This window comes from Oncorhynchus kisutch, linkage group LG17 (assembly GCF_002021735.2).
Source record: "Oncorhynchus kisutch isolate 150728-3 linkage group LG17, Okis_V2, whole genome shotgun sequence".
NCBI lineage: Eukaryota > Metazoa > Chordata > Actinopteri > Salmoniformes > Salmonidae > Oncorhynchus > Oncorhynchus kisutch.
This window is the reverse complement of record NC_034190.2, coordinates 78,348,626-78,356,031: the sequence shown is the minus strand read 5'-3', so window position 1 is coordinate 78,356,031 and position 7,406 is coordinate 78,348,626. Positions and strand designations below refer to the sequence as shown.

The 7,406-nt window shown below is 44.8% G+C and overlaps 1 long non-coding RNA gene across 1 annotated transcript in view; it reads right to left on the bottom strand.

The window, feature by feature from the left end:
- Positions 1–1,195: 1,195 nt before the first annotated feature.
- The window catches only part of LOC109907089 (uncharacterized), a 19,080-nt gene continuing 12,869 nt past the window's right edge, over positions 1,196–7,406 (bottom strand). Inside the window, exon 3 of the long non-coding RNA XR_004203735.1 lies at positions 1,196–1,299. This is a non-coding gene — a long non-coding RNA (uncharacterized LOC109907089). The remainder of the gene's footprint in view (positions 1,300–7,406) is intronic.

The window sequence follows — 7,406 nt, the reverse complement described above, 5'->3', positions numbered from 1 at the left end:
AAGACTGGACAGCAATCTCTGCCACATGCCATCTTCCATAACGCACGGCGCCAGCCGCTGCAGTCTGCCAAGTCTCTGCCTGCCCCTGGCCAAAGCTGGCATTCACTCCTCCATCAATGACCCTTTCAAATGGGGCTTGGGTGCAGTTGGTCACATCAATGGCTACTAGCTCATAGCAGGATCAGGGAGGGTACACTCTTAGAAAAAAGGATTTCAAAAAGGTTCTTTGGCTGTCCCTATAGAAGTAACCTTTTGGTTCCAGGTAGAACTCTTTCTGGTTCCATGTAGAACCCTCTGTGGAAAGGGTTCTACCTGGAACCAAAAAGGGTTCTTCAAAGGGGACAGCTCTAGGTAGCACCTTTTTGTCTAAGAGTGTAGAATAAGTTGGGTAAGTTACGCAGGAGTGAATCGGTTTGAAGTCTTACCTTTGCCTCGCAGTTCTTGTGAGTGGCTGTTTTACACACTGGAGAGAGAAGGATGGCAACAGAGAGGGTGGGTAAGGAGATAGAAGGGAAGCATTAGTCAGGTTCATTTGGTGTATTCTATGTAGCATGTTAGCTGGTCTGAGGGTCCTTGACAACGAGCAGCTTACAGTGAGTCAGCAGTATGAGGGCTCTGACAGAGACAGAGAGCTAGAACTGACAGCTAAACAGGATCCTCTATGGAGGAAGAGGGTGGAAAGAGAGAGAGAGAGAGAGGGGGGGGGAGAGAGAGAGAGAGAGACAGAGAGAGAGAGAGAGAGAGACAGAGAGAGAGAGAGAGAGAGAGAGAGAGAGAGAGAGAGAGAGAGCGATAGAGAGAGAGAGAGAGCAATAGAGAGAGAGAGCGATAGAGAGGGGAGAGAGGGATAGAGAGAGAGAGAGAGAGAGAGAGAGAGAGAGAGCGATAGAGAGAGAGAGAGAGAGAGAGAGAGAGAGAGAGAGCGATAGAGAGAGAGAGAGCGATAGAGAGGGGAGAGAGGGATAGAGAGAGAGAGAGAGAGAGAGAGAGAGAGAGAGAGAGAGAGAGAGAGAGAGAGAGAGCGATAGAGAGAGAGAGAGAGAGAGAGAGAGAGAGAGAGAGAGAGAGAGAGAGAGAGAGAGAGAGAGCGAGAGAGAGAGAGAGAGCGATAGAGAGAGAGAGAGCGATAGAGAGGGGAGAGAGGGATAGAGAGAGAGAGAGAGAGAGAGAGAGAGAGAGAAAAAGAGACTCACCTCGGCAAAAGGACCCCGTGTTGTCCACACTCTGACGACACACCCCACACTGACGGTTCTTCTTAAATGTTTTCTCCTTGAAGACATGGGGCTCCCCCTTCCCTGTCTACCAACACACAGGTACACACACAGTCAGAAACCCAGTACGTAGGGAGTAGCAAGCACACCCTAGAGGATTCTTGGTGTGTTTGAGTGACAGGAGCTTTGCTGTCAGGTGTTTTTTCTGCTCCAGAACCTCTATATGGTTGGTTGTGTAACGGAGGTAATCCTTCTAGTAACACGCCCATGATCCCACTGTGTTTCACAACATAAAAATGGCTATAAACATGAGACTGCAGGGGAATGGGAGTTGCATGTCTCATGGCATGGTAACTAAGAAAATGTCAACATGTGAACACATGGTTGCTCTGCTCTTACACACACACACACACACACACACACACGTGTGTCCCTGTCCGTGTGTCCCTGTTCGTGTGTCCCTGTCCGTGTGTCCGTGTGTCCCTGTGTCCCTGTCCGTGTGTCCCTGTGTCCCTGTCCGTGTGTCCCTGTCCGTGTGTCCCTGTCCGTATATCCGTGTGTCCCTGTCCGTGTGTCCGTGTGTCCCTGTCTGTGTGTCCGTGTGTCCCTGTCCGTGTGTCCCTGTCCGTGTGTCCGTGTGTCATTGTCCGTGTGTCCGTGTCCATGTGTCCCTGTCCATGTGTCCCTGTCCGTGACCGTGTCAGTACACTCTATTCACCGCCTCAAAGCCAGTCTGTTTTCATTAGTCTGCAAATCAGACTGATAAACATAAAGAACCTTTGTTACTGTGGAGTGTGTTTTCCCTCTTCAATAAAAGGGCTGTTTGCACATTTTCCCAATCTCCTCTTCCGCTACGACTGGGAACTATTTGGACAGCTGACAGGAGACTGTACTTATCATGTTCACTACGCCACTGTGTGGACACCAGGGCAGGCACCATCCGCCTGCCTCACCACCCCCATCCACGGCCCCCCTCACCACTGACCCAAAGCATGCCAGGCATGAGACTAAACCCCTGGCTCTCTGACAACTAAATGTCTGTTTGTCTGTCTGCCACCATGAAGTAGACAGAGAACACAGTTTAAATAGAGACAGTGATTAACTGCAAGCCGATCATTGCGTGTGAGTAAAATACTGTGGTCAGTTACACAGACTGGGCGTGGTTTTGCAACATTTCTGCGTAGAACACGATCACCACCTGGCAGACAGACAGACAGACTGCAGCTCCTGCATACTCTGGCACAGGAGGTTGATGTCACCTTAATTGGGGAGGACAGGCTCGTGGTAATGGCTGGAGCAGAATAGTTGGAATGGTATCAAATACATCAAACCCATGGTTTCCATGGTTTCCATGGTTTCCAGGTCTTTGATTCCATTCCATTTGCTCCGTTTCAGCCATTATTATGAGCCGTCCTCCCCTCAGCAGCCTCCTGTGTACCCCGGGTTGCGTTCAGAAAGGTGCAATGTACTGACTGTCGCAGAGATAAAAAGCTGACACGATTCCTTACTTTACTTTTTAGAGAGAAATCTCTGTAATTGGGAACATTTCACAACATTGTGCCATATTGAATGCGGCCCTGGATACTGACATAAGCACCAAGTCTAGGTCCAAGAGGCTTCTTAACAGCTTCTACCCCCCCAAGCCATAAGACTTCTGAACAGCTAATCAAATGGCTACCCAGACTATTTGCATTGTCCCCCCCACCCCCATTTTTACGCTGCTGCTTCTCTCTGTTCATTATCTATGCATAGTCACCTCAATTACCTTGACTAACCTGTAACCCCGCACATTGACTCTGTACCGGTACCCCCTCTACATAGCCTCGCTACTGTTATTTTATTGTTGCTCCTTAATTATTTGTTATTTTTCTATTTTATTTTTAATTGTATTTGTTTTTTACTTTCAGTTTATTTTAGTAATTACTTTCTTGACACATTTTTTTCTTAAAATGGCATTGTTGGTTAAGGGCTTGTAAGTAAGCATTTCACTGAGATGTGAGGAGAGAAGGGAGGAAAAGAGAGATGTGAGGACAGGGGCAGGAAAAGAGAGATGTGAGGAGAGGGGCAGGAAAAGAGAGATGTGAGGAGAGGAGAGGAGGAAGAAAAGAGAGATGTGAGGAGAGGAGGAAGGAAAAGAGAGATGTGAGGAGAGGAGGAAGAAAAGAGAGATGTGAGGAGAGGAGGAAGGAAAAGAGAGATGTGAGGAGAGGAGGAAGGAAAAGAGAGATGTGAGGAGAGGAGGAAGGAAAAGAGAGATGTGAGGAGAGGAGGAAGGAAAAGAGAGATGTGAGGAGAGGAGAGAGGGAAAATAGAGATGTGAGGAGAGGGGGGAAAGAGAGATTTGAGGAGAGAGGGAAGAAAATAGAGATGTGTGGAGAGGAGGAAGGAAAAGAGAGATGTGAGGAGAGGAGGAAGGAAAAGAGATGTGAGGAGAGGAGGAAGGAAAAGAGAGATGTGAGGAGAGGAGGAAGGAAAAGAGAGATGCGAGGAGAGGAGGAAGGAAAAGAGAGATGTGAGGAGAGGAGGAAGGAAAAGAGAGATGTGAGGAGAGGAGGAAGGAAAAGAGAGATGCGAGGAGAGGAGGGGGGAAACGTACTTTGGTGCGAAAAGTGCAAATCAATCCCAGAACAACAGCGAAGGACCTTGTGAAGATGCTGGAGGAAACAGGTACAAAAGTATCTATATCCACAGTAAAACGAGTCCTATATCGACATAACCTGAAAGGCCGCTCAGAAAGGAAGAAGCCACTGCTCCAAAACCTCCATAATAAAGCCAGACTACGGTTTGCAACTGCACATGGGGACAAAGATCGTACTTTTTGGAGAAATGTCCTCTGGTCTGATGAAACAAAAATATAACTTTTTGGCCATAATGACCATCGTTATGTTTGGAGGAAAAAGGGGGAGGCTTGCAAGCCGAAGAACACCATCCCAACCGTGAAGCACGGGGGTGGCAGCATCATGTTGTGACTGGTGCACTTCACAAAATAGATGACGTCACGAGGAAGGAAAATGATGTGGATATATTGAAGCAACAGCTCAAGACATCAGTCAGGAAGATAAAGCTTGGTCGCAAATTGGTCTTCCACATGGACAATGACCCCAAGCATACTTCCAAAGTTGTGTCAAAAGGGCTCAAGGACAACAAAGTCAAGGTATTGGAGTGGCCATCACAATGCCCTGACCTCAATCCTATAGACAATGTGTGGGCAGATCTGAAAAAGCGTGTGCGAGCAAGGAGGCCTACAAACCTGACTCAGTTACACCAGCTCTGTCAGGAGGAATGGTCCAAAATTCACCCAACTTATTGTAGGAAGCTTGTGGAAGTCTACCCGAAACGTTTGACCCAAGTTAAACAATTTAAAGGCAATGCTACCAAATACTAATTGAGTGTATGTAAACTTCTGACCCACTGGGAATGTGATGAAAGAAATAAAAGCTGAAATAAATCATTCTCTATACTTTTATTCTTACATTTCACATTCTTAAAATAAAGTGGTGATCCTTACTGACCTAAGACAGGGGATTTTTACTAGGATTAAATGTCAGGAATTATTAAAAACTGAGTTTAAATGTATTTGGCTAAGGTGTATGTAAACTTCTCACTTCAACTGTATATAGTCTTAATTAATTCCTACTTAGATTTGTGTGTATTTTGTATATGCTGTGTAATTTGTTAGGTATTACTTATGAGATATTACTGCACTGTCGGAGCTAGAAGCACAAGCATTTCACTACACCCACAGTAACATCTGCTAATCACGTGTATATGACCAATAAAAGAGGCTGAAAAGCTCAATCAGGTTAGGTAATAGTTGAAATACAATTAAGGTCACTAAAATAAAGATAATGTAAAAAAAAGCCTGTTCACTGAAGTTTTTAAAGTTCCTCTTTGTGACGTCACAAGGCTTTGATTTGGGTATTCTAACATCTCTAACACAAACAACGTCTTGGGCGGGGACACCAGTAGAAACATAATTCTCTGGTGTATTCGTTAAAATAAGATCAATCACAGTTTTTTTTGCGGCATCTCTAGGGTTGGGCCGTGTAGTTACCAGCTGGGCTAGGTTTAGATCATTACACATGTTTATTAGATTGTCTGAAGCCTTAGGTCATTTAGGTCACCCAGGATAATAACTTTTTATTTAGTAAAAGAAGACAACAAACTTGTTAACTCCTTGAGTGCATAAAGGTTAGCCGAGGGAAGATGGTAGACCCCTATAACAGTTATGCATACATTCTTACCCAGACAAGCGATTAAAGATAGCAGAAAGAAAATAAATTGGCAAGGGGAAATGGATTTCAGTTTTTTTAATAAAAATGGCCACTCTACCACCTCTACCCTGTCTGTCAGCTCTGGACACATGATAATAGTCTTGACTGAATCCAAGTTTCAGTCAATACTATAATGTCCAGATTATGGTTCCAGATCTTAATGTAATCTAGTTCAGGAACTATACTCCTAATGTCCAGATGCATCAACACAAGTCCTTTACACTTTATAAAGGCACATGGAAACTCCAACTCAAACAAGCGTTCAACAGGCAGTTGCAGGCCCTGTCTGATGATTGATAATGGTGTAGTTGATATGACTGTAAGATTGGTTGCCATCGTGCAACAGCCCAAACTCTCTACATTATTTGAAAACCGAGGGGGTATTCAAGTTTCTGGAATTCACATTGGAACTAAAAGCACTGGGTGAGCAGACCCCAGTGGGCTTCTCTTTTGAGGTAACAATAGCTGATCTAAAAGTGGAGTTCAAGCTAATGGGTAGAAGATTACAACAGGCAACACCCCTGGCAGTATAGACAACAGTAGGAAGATAACACATAGAGTATGGGAGGTATTACCTGAGCTGGGCTTGCTCTGGAGAGGGAAGAAAATATAGACTAGCGTTTCTAGTGAAACTGCTCCAACAACTTGAAAACTTGGACAGATTGAGACGTTTCAAATCAACATCGGTATCTTGGTTTTCCCTATGTCGTTACAATGTTGGTCTAGCTCTCTGTGATTTTTATGATTCTTTTAGTTGACATATTTGTTGAAAAACATGCTTACATTCCTGCAATGCTCCTCGTACATTACTTCCTCTATACAAACAATTTGTTTTACACGTTTGGGATTTTCACCAGCAGGCTATATCCCATATACCTTCATGGAAAAGTAAAGTCTAAAACGGGAATGATAACGTCTTACTCATCAGCCGCACAAATACAACTTTAAACTCGGTTCAAAAAAATGCAGTCACTTGTGACTCTCTTAAAAATACCTTACAAGTACACACCAATGAGTTTCTACCTAAAAAAAAACAGACTGTGTGTATTCAGTCAGTGTAATGGGACAAACTTTACCGTCAACTCACCGAGTGTCCTGTCTGCGCTGGGACAGCCCCCTGCCCCCTCACCCCTCAGGCATCAACAGCAGTACAGCACACAAGAGGGTCCTGTTCTCTTATTTTTTGTCATCCAGCTCAGAGAACTAGAAGTTCTTCAGTCAAAGAACCGCTTTTTGAAAAGAAAGCCCTCCCCTTCCTTCTCCCCGTTTACCAGAAGCCCCAGAAGATGGATTGAAAGGAGCCGACATATACACACTGATGCTACACAAATCCATCCCTACATGCTTTTCTCTCTTCCCCTCCAAAAATGGCTTGATATTTAGTTAACACGATGTGTATTTTGTGGCACACTAAAGCCAGACCAGGGTCCCTAATCAGCTGGACTACAGTGATACTCCATAAGGGTCTTCTCCTTGGTTTTCCTTTAGACATCTTTAGATATAAAAACAACTGTAGCTATATTTGGACCTATATGTCAACTCCTATGATTTTTTGATGTAATACAATAATAATAATAGACAAATTATAAAACCTCTTTGCTTTAAAAACCTGTGGGCTCTCCTTCACTGCAGCCAACGTGAGTAAAACATTTAAATGTGTTAACCCTCGCAAGGCTGCCGGCCCAGACGGCATCCCCAGCGACGTCCTCAGAGCATGCGCAGACCAGCTGGCTGGTGTGTTTACGGACATATTCAATCAATCCCTATCCCAGTCTGCTGTTCCCACATGCTTCAAGAGGGCCACCATCGTTCCTGTTCCCAAGAAAGCTAAGGTAACTGAGCTAAATGACTACCGCCCCGTAGCACTCACTTCCGTCATCATGAAGTGCTTTGAGAGACTAGTCAAGGACCATATCACCTC